Source organism: Camellia sinensis, chromosome 7, assembly GCF_055761805.1.
Source record: "Camellia sinensis isolate YWXY chromosome 7, ASM5576180v1, whole genome shotgun sequence".
Taxonomy (NCBI): Eukaryota; Viridiplantae; Streptophyta; class Magnoliopsida; order Ericales; family Theaceae; genus Camellia; species Camellia sinensis.
In genome coordinates, this window is record NC_138967.1 from 183,190,599 (window position 1) to 183,204,039 (window position 13,441).

General features: G+C 37.5%; 1 pseudogene; it reads right to left on the reverse strand.

Moving 5' to 3' along the window:
• LOC114314036 ((-)-germacrene D synthase-like) overlaps positions 1 to 13,441 on the reverse strand; it is a 69,042-nt pseudogene that overhangs the window by 34,566 nt on the left and 21,035 nt on the right.

Below are 13,441 nucleotides of genomic sequence, written 5' to 3' on the forward strand. Positions count from 1 at the left end.
TTCCATGAAAACAACTCCAACATCTACAATTCAAACATGCATGCATGAATTATGCTCTATATCAACATGTATGAACTAAAACATGACTTAGCTCTACAATTTAACATGGACCATGCAAGAATTAGTTCAAACACAAGAATGAGAAGATGAAATCCTTACCTAGGTTCCTTGAATGCAAGTCTAGAGGTCCAATTTAGCAATCTACACTTCAATTACCAAGCAATTCTTCAAGTTTCCGAGCAATTCAAGGTGAAAAACCAATTTCTCTCCCTCTCTACTCTCTAGGTCGGCAAGGCTCAAGAAAGGGCTGAGGAAATGTTTGTTTCAAGTGTATACAAGGCTCACATGTTATATTGAGTGGGCCACTAAGGGTGGCAATTTGGTAATTACGGCAAACTTTGCAATTAACTCGTTTTAATCTAATTTAATCATACCTAATCAGCTTTCAGATAAATACACTATAAAATCACATTAATTATGAGGATCATAAAACACCAATCAATTCCCGATTCGGCCGCCGATAAGGCCTTCAATTAGCAGTTTAAACACAAAACACAAACAGATCAAATAATCAATCAACAGATAAAATGCAATTCAAACAGATGTACTCATTCAATCCAGTTCCAGTTTTCAGTCAGTCAGTTCAGTACTTTAATCAGTTCAATTATCAGTCACAATCAGTTCAGTTTAACGGTAATCAATGTTTAACGGTAAGCAGTGGTGAGGGTTATTACAGTTATTACATAGACGACCGGAGAGAATCATATAAAATTAGGTTGAAATCGACCAGGTTCAACCTAACAGCAGAAGGACATCTCTACAGAAGGTCTTTTACTAGTCCCATTTTGAGGTGTGTACATCCCTCCTAGGTTGAAGACTTCTTATATGAAATACATGAAAGAGTATGTGGAAGCTATGTTGGGGGCAGATGACTTGCTCATAGGGCCATTACTCAGGGGTACTAGTGGCCCTACATGCTGAAGGATGCTGAAGCCTACGTCAGAAAGTGCGAAAAGTGTCAGAGGTTCGCACCTTTGATACATCAACCAGCAGCAGATTTGAACCCAGTGTCCAGCCCTTGGCCATTTGCCTAGTGAGGCATGGATCTTGTTGGACAACTGCCCCAAGCAACTAGGTAAATGAAGTTTCTGCTGGTAGCAACTGATTACTTCACAAAGTGAGTAGAAGCTGAACCCCTTGCGAAGATTCGAGATATTGATGTGAAGAACTCCATATGAAAGAACATCATCACTAGGTTTGGGATTCCAAGGGCAATAATAGCAGATAATGGTACACAGTTTGACCGTAAGCTAATCAAAAGCTTCTGTGCAAAGTATAAAATCAAGAACTACTACTCCACTCCAAGTTTCCCTTAGAGAAATGGTCAGGCAGAGGCATCTAATAAAACTATCCTAGATGGGATCAAGAAGAGGCTGGAAACAGCAAAAAAGAAGTGGGTGGAAGAGTTGCCCAATGTGCTCTATGCATATCGAACTATGCCGAGAAGATCAACTTGGGAGTCTCCTTTTGCCATGGCTTATGGCACTGAAGCAGTTATCCCATTAAAAGTCGGCATCCCTAGGTTCAGAACTCAGGGAGTAGAGAATAGTACTAATGAGGCATTTCTAGCCTGAGATCTAGATCTACTAGAGGAGAAAATAGAGAGATCAGCCATTCGACTGGCAGCATACCAACAACAACTTGCTAGGGCTTACAACAAGAAGGTCAATCCAAGAGAGTTCAAAGTTGGGGACCTTGTGCTGAGGAAAATAGTCGGCAACAAGAAGGATTCAAGGGATGGCAAGCTAGGCCCAAATTGGGAGGGGCCTTATAAAATCATCTCGGTCACCGGCAATGGAGCATATCGGCTTGAGAACAGTGATGACAAAGAGTTGCCAAGACCCTGGAACACTTGCAACCTGAAGTTTTTCTACCATTAGATTTTTGTTTTTCGAAGTTTATGTCATTAGCCGAAGTAATAATAAAATTTTAGCTTGATTTTTATGAATTTGAAATTTGTATGATAGGACTGACCAGTCCTATGGCGATGTTTCTAAATCAAATATGACAAATAACTTAGACTTATTATATGGCAGAGTTGAATTATACTTGTATAGAATAGAGTTGAACTAAGTTGGCGATGTTTCTGAATGAAACATGACGAATAACTTAAACTTATTATATGACAGAGTTAAATTATGCTTGTAATGTTACATTTTTTTTTTTTTTTTATCTATTATCACATCATTAAGGCTGACATTAAAACTTTGACTCTAGTGCTCTCGTTGGAAACAATGTCATCCATTCGCCTGCAAATTATTGTTGAGGCTTTGACAATGATTCGGTCATTGCAAATCCAATCAAAGGCTTCCTCAATTACAATATCTCCCATCCCAACAAATGACGTACTTGCAACCATGTAGCAGCAGCTGGTGACAAGGGCATTGGCCATATACTCCTCCATGGTTGGTGTGTGGTCTTCTTTGAACCATTTGGCCTCCATGAAGATAAATTCGAGTTATTCGGACCACATAAATTTGGATCATCAAATATTTTTAATTTTTTTAGAACTTGAATAGATTATTTTTGAATTTCATATAGGCTTGACAATAATTAGAATTCTGAATGCAATTTGAGTTAGACTTAGATAGATATATTATAGGCAATTCAAAACTTGAATTGTATATGTATTAATATATACATAAATATTTATAAGATATTGACCGTTGAATTACGTAAAGTTATCTAGACTATAAGATGAATTTAAGTAAATATATCTAGACTATAAGATGAATTTAAGTAAATATCTTATATTTCAAGTATACAAAACCCTAATCCCATGTTTCTCATTTGAAGCGCAGGTTAAAAATGTTAGGGCCCAATATAAAAATATTTAATCAGCAACGCAAAAATAAAAAATTATAATTATAATTAAAAAAACAAATTTGTGATTTAATTCGGCTTAGCCCGAGTTCAATTTGTTGAGCTTGGGCTAGGCTTAATCATACAAACTTAGATTGAAGGTTAGACTTGAATTGGCTTGGACAACTGTCAAGACAACTCAAGTTGGAGCTAGGCAACCACTCAACTTGAATGCACTCACTGGAGTTGCACTTCTAGGTAAAGCTAGCTAACAGTGCCATACCGCTTCTTTTGCATAGTGAACATAGCACAATTGGCCTCTTTTCGCCATCACTTCCTCGATCTTTTCATAAACATCCAAAAATGCCCGATACAATGGTTTCATGTATTCCGGAAGTTGACCTATACAATCAATATTCCACCTGAAATCAAGTTGACAAGTTTGGTTATGTAATTTGGCTTAAAATCATCTTCAGGTAAATTTTTAAGAGGAAATTTCATTTTACTTGCAAATTATTACTCAAAAATTAATTTACTCATGTTCTAATTTTTCCTATGCCGTTAGTTTCCTTACAGACTTAATACCAAAATTTATTTTGAAACTTCATTTTATCTTCAAATTATTTCCAAAATATCAATTAGAACCCTGATGTACAAAAAAAAATTATATTTAAATGTCAAATAATAATTTTCATCTAAAAAGACGAGAAAAATAAGTTTTAGATAATAACACTTAAAAAAATTATTTTTAAAAAAATTATGATTCATTTAAAATTGTCTCTTTAAGCTTCAAATTTACCTTGAATCGTCATTAGGAAAATTAATTGAGCCCAAAATTCTAGCAATTGTAGCTAGCTTATCTTCTAGATTAATCTCAATAGGACTGATCAACTAGTAGTATGTTGAAAATTGTGTGGGTAATAATCTAGACCACATGTGTTCTGATAAAAATATCTTCCAAAATTTGGGAAACGATATTGAATGATGAAAATTATTATTTGATATTTAAATTTAATTTTTTTTATATATCTAGGTGCTTAATTGATATTTTGTGGATAATTTGGGGGACAAAATAAAATTTTGATGTCACATCAACAATTTCTGTTTAATTATAGACAACAATTGATGACAGGGTAAAATTAATACAAAATCAAATAGTTAAAGTGTCAATTTGATATTATTAAAGAACATGGGTTGAATTAATTTTTGAGTGATAATTTAGGGGGCAAAATGAAATTTTCTCAATTTCTAATTACTTTGAATTGCTAAAAAAGATGGTATATGTATATGTTGGCTGTATAATTTGTAAAAGCCGATCATAATTTAACACGTGGCATGAAGATGGCAATTTGGGGAAGTTAATACAAGTTACCAACCAAAGTTAGACACGTGGTAGTTCATATTGATAATAATGGATCTGTGTAGCATTGGAACAATCGAAGGATACAAGATGATGTGGCCTAACGGTTACTCACAAAGTTTAAATTCAAAATCAGGAGGGAAGCCTAACTGCAAGAGTGGTGTAGCGGAACTGACTGTGAGAGAGCATGTTCAACAATCATGGGAGGACATTTCAAAGGTTGTAAGCCCACTTCGATAATTATCATTGAAGAATATAAATAGCAAAGAAGGCCCCAGAATGAAGCCCCCAGACTCAGATCAAAAAACCAATTTATTTATTTTATTTTTTTTTCCAGTTTTACAGTTCTTTACATTTCTGCACTTCAATTCCTGTACTGCACTTCATTTCTTAGGAGTACTTTCAAATAGTTTGTTGCTGTGAACCTCTACGAGGCTGGGTCAGATCATTTTAAGTTTTCATTTACTTGATGAAATTCAGATTCTGAAATTGTTCTTCACTCATTGTTATTTACTAATTTCTCCTAAACGAGCCACCAATAAAAGTCTTCTTCATTGAGGCTGAGAGAACTATAACACAATCGTCAGATAATTGGTTGGCAATTAATATTCTGTAAAGACTAATTGATCCTTGCTAGCACGTTTAAAATTATCCTATTAACCTTCGAAAGTCAAAAAGCCAACATATATTTTTGGCACGCCCAATGGGACTCTAAAATGGCTAGACGTAGAAGACAATGAGAAAGTGAACGCCTAGAAGAAGGTGTGGAGAGAGAGGTAGAATTACCTAATCCAGAGGATAATGTGATAACACATCCTGTAGAAGCACCTATCTCATCAGAACCTATGGTTGAATAGACCAGCACCTCAGAGCATGCAACACATGTTTAAAATATTGGACGAGGCCATGGAATTGGACTATCCACTGTTCCATCTACCCATCCAATGAATCTGTGGAAAGGCTTGGTAGATGCCATGGGACAGCAATTAATGTATACAATGGAAAGATAGGCAACATCCTTCATGGATCGAATGAATTCCCACCAACCAACTATCCTAAGGCATACAGAGGAAAATTCAAATGTTCTTTAGCAAAGATTGGTTAGAGATAAGCAACCTATGCAAATTAATGGACATACTAATGGTCATAACAGTATTCAAAATTATGAAAGACCATCACCTGTACCTCAGTCATGGTATGAGCCTCATCTGAGGCCTGTGGTAAATCAAAATGCCTCATTATCTAACAGCAAAGCCATACAAATTGGTAGATCTGGGCCAATACAAGAAAATGACATAAGAATGTTTCCAAATTCCATATTTGAAACCATGCATGGCACAAGGGGGTTCACTAACCCTCTGTTCGAATTCACACTCGGGGGGTTGGAAGGGTTTCCTGTGACTGGGAGAGAAACAACACATGTTCCTTCTATTGTAGCACCTTTCGCAGGACTGACTCAAAGAGGTCAACCATACCCTCAACAGCAGCCAGTACCACAGGGACAGCCGGTTCCAAATATGCCTCTCTATGGACCAAGAGGACCTCAAGTACATGGGATTCCACCAAACCCTGTGTTTGTTCCTCTAGTAGTAGTTCAACAAGCACATAATATGGTTCCTAGGGACCAAATTACTAATATTGTTAGAGAAATGTGTGGACCTATGGCTCGGGGGGTTTAGACTCCTGTGTATAGGAAGCCATACCCAGAATGGGTGGATAGGGTGCATGAATACCCAAGGGGGTTTAGAATACCAGACTTGCTCTCTTTTATGGAAATAGAAACCAATCAACAGTAGAACACATTGCTAGGTTCACAGGCCAATGTGATGAATTTACCAATAATGATTATATGAAGTTAAGACTCTTTCCAATTCTTTAACTAAAGCAGCCTTTGTATAGTATATTAACCTTACACCTGGTTCTATGCAAACTTGGCAGCAAATGGAAGAGGCATTTCATGCCCAATTCTTTCAAACAGAGCCTGAAGTTTTCATGGCAGATTTGGCAAGGTTGAGCCAAAGGCCTAATGAGAAGGCTGCTCAATTTATTGCTAGATTCACAAGGGCACGAAACAAGTGTAGAGTCATTCTACCAAAGCCTAAATTTGTGAGATTGGCTCAAAATGGTTTAGAGTTTAGGCTTCGAAAGAAGTTCAATTCAACTGAGTTTCGAGACTTAGTAGAGTTAACCTATAAGGTGTCTAGATATGAATCTTTACTTGAGGAAGAGCAAGATCGAAGTAATGCATCATGTAAGACATATTATAGGGATCCTAATTATGAAATTAATACAGCAGAAATCGTAGGAAAAGAACCTATGACTCGTGAGGCGTTAATTTAGAAAAACACCACAATAGACTAGTAATTTAAAAAGAAAGACCTTCATAGGAAGTATTCTTTTGATTTGACAAAAGCAGATGACATTTTTTATCATTTGCTTGCAGCAAATTTCCTAAAGTTACCAAAGGGAGTTAAGATCCCTACCCCAAAAGAACTTAAAGGGAAAATGTACTGTAAATGGCATAATTCTTAGTCTCATTCAACTAAAAAATGTATTATTTTTCGGGACAGGATCCAAGAACAGATTCGAAATGGGAGTTTAAAGTTCTCAGCCAAACCAGAGAAAGTTATGGGGATTAACAATAACCCATTCCTAGAGATTGGGGAAGTTACAGCCAATGTTGGCGTACCAGATTTCCAAAACCTATCCTTGAAGGAATTAGAGGAGGTTAATGTGCAGATGTATGTTGCCAGCTAGACTACTTTTAAGAAAGATACCAAAAATTCACTAGCAAATGAACAGAGTTTTGCAGACCAAAAGGATGACTCTAGTGAGGAGGTGTTGGATAATGACTCTCTTGAGGCAGCTGTCATGCAAAGGATGTGTCTCAGATACAGGTTAAGTTACAAATGGTTAAAAGGACTCCCAATTGATAGAAAACAATATTACAAGGATGTACAAAGACGCCCTAAGTCAACCAATACCTACAACAAGAGGCCATACCCAACTGGTCCCAAACAACAGCCATTCTTAGCTGGACCACCAGCTACTAGAATACATTTCAAGGGTAAGAGACCTTCGCATGAGTTCCGACCACCCAATTATTACAGGATGGAAGGCAATTATCCTGATAGAAGGCTTGAATTGGGCTCAAATCAGGGAATCAAAGCCAATAATTGTCCTCCAAAGTCAAATTTGAACAAGAGGCAAGGCAATTACCTTGAAAGAAGGCCTAAATTAGGCTCAAGAAAAGGTGCCAAAGCCAGTGAATGGCCTCAAAAGTTAGCTTCGAATGTGGTTTCAAAGACTGGGAAAGCAAGTTCAGCAACTGAACTAGTGAGTTTATGGATACCTGGGGTGCCAGACTAGTTTGTCATGCAGAACAAGCCTAAGAAAATATCTGCACAGAGAAATGTCTTTGGAGACCAGGGCAGAATGATTAAACCTCTCTTGGTGGCTCTAAATAATTGGGTATTACTCAAACACCCAAAAACAAAGGAACCAGATATGGTTCCAGTAATCCCTAGGTCTCAAAGGAGAAAGATTCAGCGAAGGTACACCCTATACCAAAAGGATCTGAAGGAAAGCAGAGAGATTTCTTCATTGGTCCAGTCAAAAGGCCAAACAGAGGAGAAAGAAAATTCAAAATTGGCTCCTCAAAACAAAAGAAGTGTCAGTAGAGAGCAGTTGGCTAAGGTTCATACTGAACTAAAATCCAAGGAAAGATCTAGCTTAGCAGGTCTTGAAAGGCCTTGATGGAAACTGACAGTGAGACAGAAGGAGAAGTTGAACCAGGCCAAAGGAAAGAAATGGCTGAAGATGAGATGTTTGAAGCCTTCATGGCTGAACAAACCTTTTTGGTCAAAAAAACTAACAGGAGTAGACCACAAATGAATTGATTCGAAGGAAGTCACCAGTACTGAAGTACCAGAGTGCAGCATGGAGGATGTTTCTGAAATAACTGAACAAGTTAGTTTGGAAAAGAAACAAGTGCAGCCAGAAGTTCAGTTTGGCTTATTTCCTCCAGTGTCAATAAACATGGTATATATATTGCCACAGGAGTTCCAGGATGAAGATGGAGACCAAGAAGGTCAGGAAGATGACCCTATTCTAGTTTCTAGTGAAGAATCACAAGTTAGCATGATTCAAGATGAGTCTGAAGTGGCTACACCAATGGAAACTGAAAATGAAAGTGAGGAGGTAAGTATTAATCTCTCGTATCCCTTCGAGTATCTTACAACATCTATGACGCAGCACATTAAGCACATGTATATCAAGGCTTATTTCGATGGGATACAATTAAATAGGGTGTTAATGGATAATGGGGCAGTAGTGAACTTGCTTCCGAAGTCCTCTTTGAAGAAATTGGGGGAAAAAAAACCCCAGATTAATCCCAATCAGTACAACCATTGCTGGCTTCGCTGGGGATAAGTAGATGGTTCAGGGCATCCTACCCATCAACTTGAGTGTAGAAACTAGAGATTACATGATGACATTCTTTGTTATAGATAGTAATTCCAAGTATAATGCTTTACTTGGCAGGGATTGGATCCACACCAACAAATGTGTGCATTCCTCTCTACATTAGAAAATAATGATGGCCTTATGCAATAGAGAGACAGAGGAGATCAACGCAGACCCTTAACCCTTTATCGCTTGTGCTGACTTTGCAGAGGCCAAGTTATATACTGAAAAAGTTACACCACTCAGTATATTGAGGAAACCTGATAGAATAACTGAAGTGTCGGCTGATGAGGAAGTAGCACACCTGAAGCACTTAGTGCAGGAAAGTACTGATAAAGAGTTCGTCACCAAGGATGATAATGATGCCTAGTTGTAGGCAAGAAGATGAGACCCAAGAAGCCAGATCCTTGGCTTTAGTCAATTTTTCAGCATTGGACTTAAAATCAATAGTCCAGAAGGTTCAAGAATAAGAAAGGAAAGCCATGGTGGTTGATTGTAAGTAGGAGCAACAACAAGTCAGGCTTTTGACCCTTGATAAGTACTGTACATTAGACATCGAAACAAAAGTCCAGGAAATACAGGAAAAAGAAGCCTTATGGACAGATTTTTTCTATGAAGAAGAAGACAAAGATGTTGAACCAAAGAAAGTGGGAGCAAAACAAAGTAAAGAAGTTGCTTTAAAGACAGAAGAAGTCAAAGGAAAAGCGTTAGTAAGTGCTCAAGTACAGGACCCCTTGGAAGAAGTCAATTTAGGGAAAGGTTCTGCACAGCAACCCACTTATATCAGTGCTTGGTTAAGTTCTCTTCACAGAAACCAGTTGCTAGTAGTCCTAAAGAAATATAAGGATTGTTTTGTGTGGTCTTATAATGAACTACCAGGATTGGATGGGTCATTAGTGGAACATAAGCTCCCTATGAAACCTAACTTCAAACCACACAAACAGAAACTAAGACAAATAAGCCTTAAAGTGGTTCAAAAAGTGAAGGAGGAAATTCTCAGACTTCTTAAAGCAGGCTTCATTAGAACAGCCAGGTATGTTGAATGGTTGTCAAATATTGTGCTTGTGGTTAAAAAGATGACAAGATAAGGGTGTGCATCGATTTTAGAAATCTAAATTTGGCAACTCCAAAAAATGAATACCCTATGCTTACAGTGGATCTATTAATAGACAGTCAGCAGGGCACAGGATTTTGTCTATGATGGATGGGCATTCTTGTTACAACTAGATTTGCATTGCAGAGGAGGATGTCCACAAGACAGCATTCAAGTGCCCTGGAAATATTGGCACCATTGAATAGGTAAAAATGTCATTTGGTCTAAAGAATGCTGGGGTAACATATCAGACGGCAATGAATACTATCTTTCATGATCTTATTGGAGGGTACCTAGAGTGTTACATTGATGATATTGTTGCAAAGTCCCAGTCCATGGAGGAACATTTGGTTCACTTGGTAGTAGCTTTTGAAAGAATGAGAAAGTTCAAGTTAAAGCTTAATCCTCACAAATGTACTTTTTGTGTATCAGCTGGAAACTTCTTGGGATATGTAGTGCACAAGAAGAGAATATAGATTGATCAGAATAAAGCCAAATCCATCATTGAAGCCAAGCCTTCATCAAGTAAGAAAGAAGTACATAAGTTCCTCGGTCAGGTTAATTTTCTTCGAAGATTTATTTCTAACACTGCAGGGAAAACTAAAATATTTTCTTATTTGTTAAAGTTGAAAGATGAAGAGGAGTTTGTGTGGACAGCAGAGCACCAAACTACTTTCAAATGAATTAAAACCTATTTGGCCAAGCCTCCAGTGCTGATGCCACCAAAGAGCGACAAGCCTTTGAAGTTATACATTGCTGCAGCAGAAGATTCATTGAGAGTTTTTCTAGCCCAGGACAATGAAGAAAGCAAGAAGCAAGCAGTTTATTACCTTAGTAGGTTTTTAAATTCTTGTGAATGTAAATACTCAACTGTACAAAAGCTGTGCCTTGCATTGTACTTTGCAGCAATGAAATTGAGATATTATCTTTTGCCTACTGTTGTCTTGGTAATTGCAACCACAGACTTGGTCAAGTATATGTTATCTAGACCAATGTTGAGAGAAAGAATTGACAAATAGATATTAGCTTTGTCAGAATTTCATCTAGAATATATCCCTCAAAAGGCAGTAAAAGGACAAGTTTTGACTAACTTCTTGGCAGATCATCCATGTCAAACAGAAAACCAAGAGGTAATGGATCTTGGTGTGGTCCATGTTGAGCCATGCCAGATGTGGTTCTATGGATCAAAGGTCAATGGTCTGATTGGAATTGGTGTTGTAATTAAGTCACCACAGGGGGTAGAAACCACACACTGTTTCAGGGTTGATGAAATTATTTGTTCCAATAATCAAGCTGAATATGAAACTTTAATAATGGGGCTGGAAATTCTTATTGGATTACAAGCTCATACAGTTGATATATTTGGAGATTCTCAATTAGTAGTCAACCAAGTGAAAGGAATTTTCAAATGTCAAAGTGCAAGCATGTTACCATATTATGTTGTTGCATTATATTTGCTTTCTTAGTTTTAGATAGCAAATGTGACTTATATCCAAGGTTCATGAATAACAAAGCCAATGATGTAGCTCAGAAGGTTTCGAATTTCAAAAGAAGGGATGACACTTAATTGAACATAAGTCAAGCAACACATCAAAAATTAATATCACCTTTAGCTAAAAGGAATGTAGTGTTGGAAGTCAATCATAAAAACTTACAGGATCAAGATTGGAGGCATCTAATCATGCAGTACTTAACTGGCCCATCTTCGAAGACCAGCAGAAAGATTAAATTACAGTCTATATAATACATAGTGTATGGTAATGCTCTTTACAAAAGAGGAGCAGATGGGTTATTATTAAAATGTCTAGGGCCGAAAAAGGCATTGACAGCCATGGTTGAAGTCCATGAAGGCATTTGCGGTGCCCATCAGCCTTGGGTGAAGATAAGATGGTTGTTTCGAAGGCATTCCTACTCTTGGCCAACCATCCTTAAAGATTATATAGAGTATGCTAGAGGTTGCCAGGCATGCCAAAAGCATGGCATGATAAGACATGTACCAATAACTGATCTACATGCAGTTGTGAAGCCTTGGCCATTTAGAGGTTGGGCCGTGGATATGATAGGGAAAATGCATCCACTCTCTTCGAAGCATCATTGTTTCATCCTAGTGGCCACAGATTACTTCACTAAGTGGGTCGAAGCTAAACCATATAAGGTTGTAGATCAAATTGAAGTTATTGGATTTATTAAAGATCTGATTCACAGATTTGACATCCCACAGACCATAACTATAGATAATGGGACTGTATTCAATGGAAAGATGGTGAAGTCTTTCACAGCAGAATTTGAATTTAGTCTTATTAATTCCACCACTTGTTATGCACAAGCAAATGGTTAGGCAGAATCATCCAACAAGTCCTTGAAGAAAGAAATATAAAGAGTTATGGAAGATAATCCTAGGGATTGGCATAACTTGTTGTTGGATGTATTATGGACTTATAGGACTTCTCTAAGATCAAGTACTACAGTCACTCCTTATGCTTTGGTATATAGGCATAATACAGTGTTGCCTGTGGAGATTAACATTAGGTCCTTAAGGGTGAAATGCCAAGACCAGTTAACTTCTGAGCAATATCATCAGAGCATGTTCTTGGAGTTAGAGAATATAGATGAAGCTAGAATTCTAGCATTAAACAATATTCTGTTCCAAAAGACAAAGGCAGCCAAAAGCTATAATAAGAAGGTTAAGCATATTAGCTTTGATGAATGTGATTTGGTGTGGAAAACAATACTCCCAATAGGAATTAAAAGTCATAAATTTGGTAGGTGGTCACCTAATTGAGAAGGACCATATCAAGTCCATAGAGTTTTACCTAGGGGAGCATACCATCTGAAAAATCTAAATGGTTATGTACATCTCAAGAAAATCAATGGCAGGTATTTGAAGCCTTATTATCCAACTATGTGGGAAACACAAGAAGTGTGAAAAATGCTAAACAAAGAAGCATGAAAACACTCAAGTAATAAATAAGGATTTCATTTCATAAAGAGTTAAATACATGCAGCCATAGATTGACCCAAAAATCAGTACAATGCTTTAGTTGTTCCCATATAATTAATTCTTTACTCCTAAGGGATGGGAACAACTGAACAACTATAGCCATGTCTTGGCTACGGTCAACTAGCCCTTGATTGGTAAGCTGGAGCTTTGTAGCAATTCGATCCAAGGCTAGGTTACCTGCTAGTAACTCCTCTTCTAATTGGGCCTTTTTCTCCAAGAGTTGAATGCGAAACTGAGAAGTAGAGGAATGTTGCCCTTCAATTCAGATACTTCAGCATGTATATGGGAAACAAATTCCTTGTCTTTCAATAGCTTCTCCTCTGCAGCTTTAGCAATGTTAAAAATGTTGACATATAAATCTATGGTAGTTGCTGCTTGGGATAAGTGGTTTGAAATGGCTATGTTAGATTGCTCAATGACTTTGCAGCATTACAGGAAACCATTCTTAAGTACGAGTCTTTGTAAGGCTTCGAATGAGATCCTTGAAAATGATGTCAGCAATTCCAAACAAGTGCCTAAGTCTAATGGAGGCAAGGAAGCTCTGCTGATGGTTGGAGAGCTCTCAAAAATTTCCAAGAGGGAGTCAGCAAGGGCCAATGGCTCAATTTCACTGTTGGCTGCTGGAGTGGTTAAAGGTACATCAAAAAGGTTAGCCAGCCGG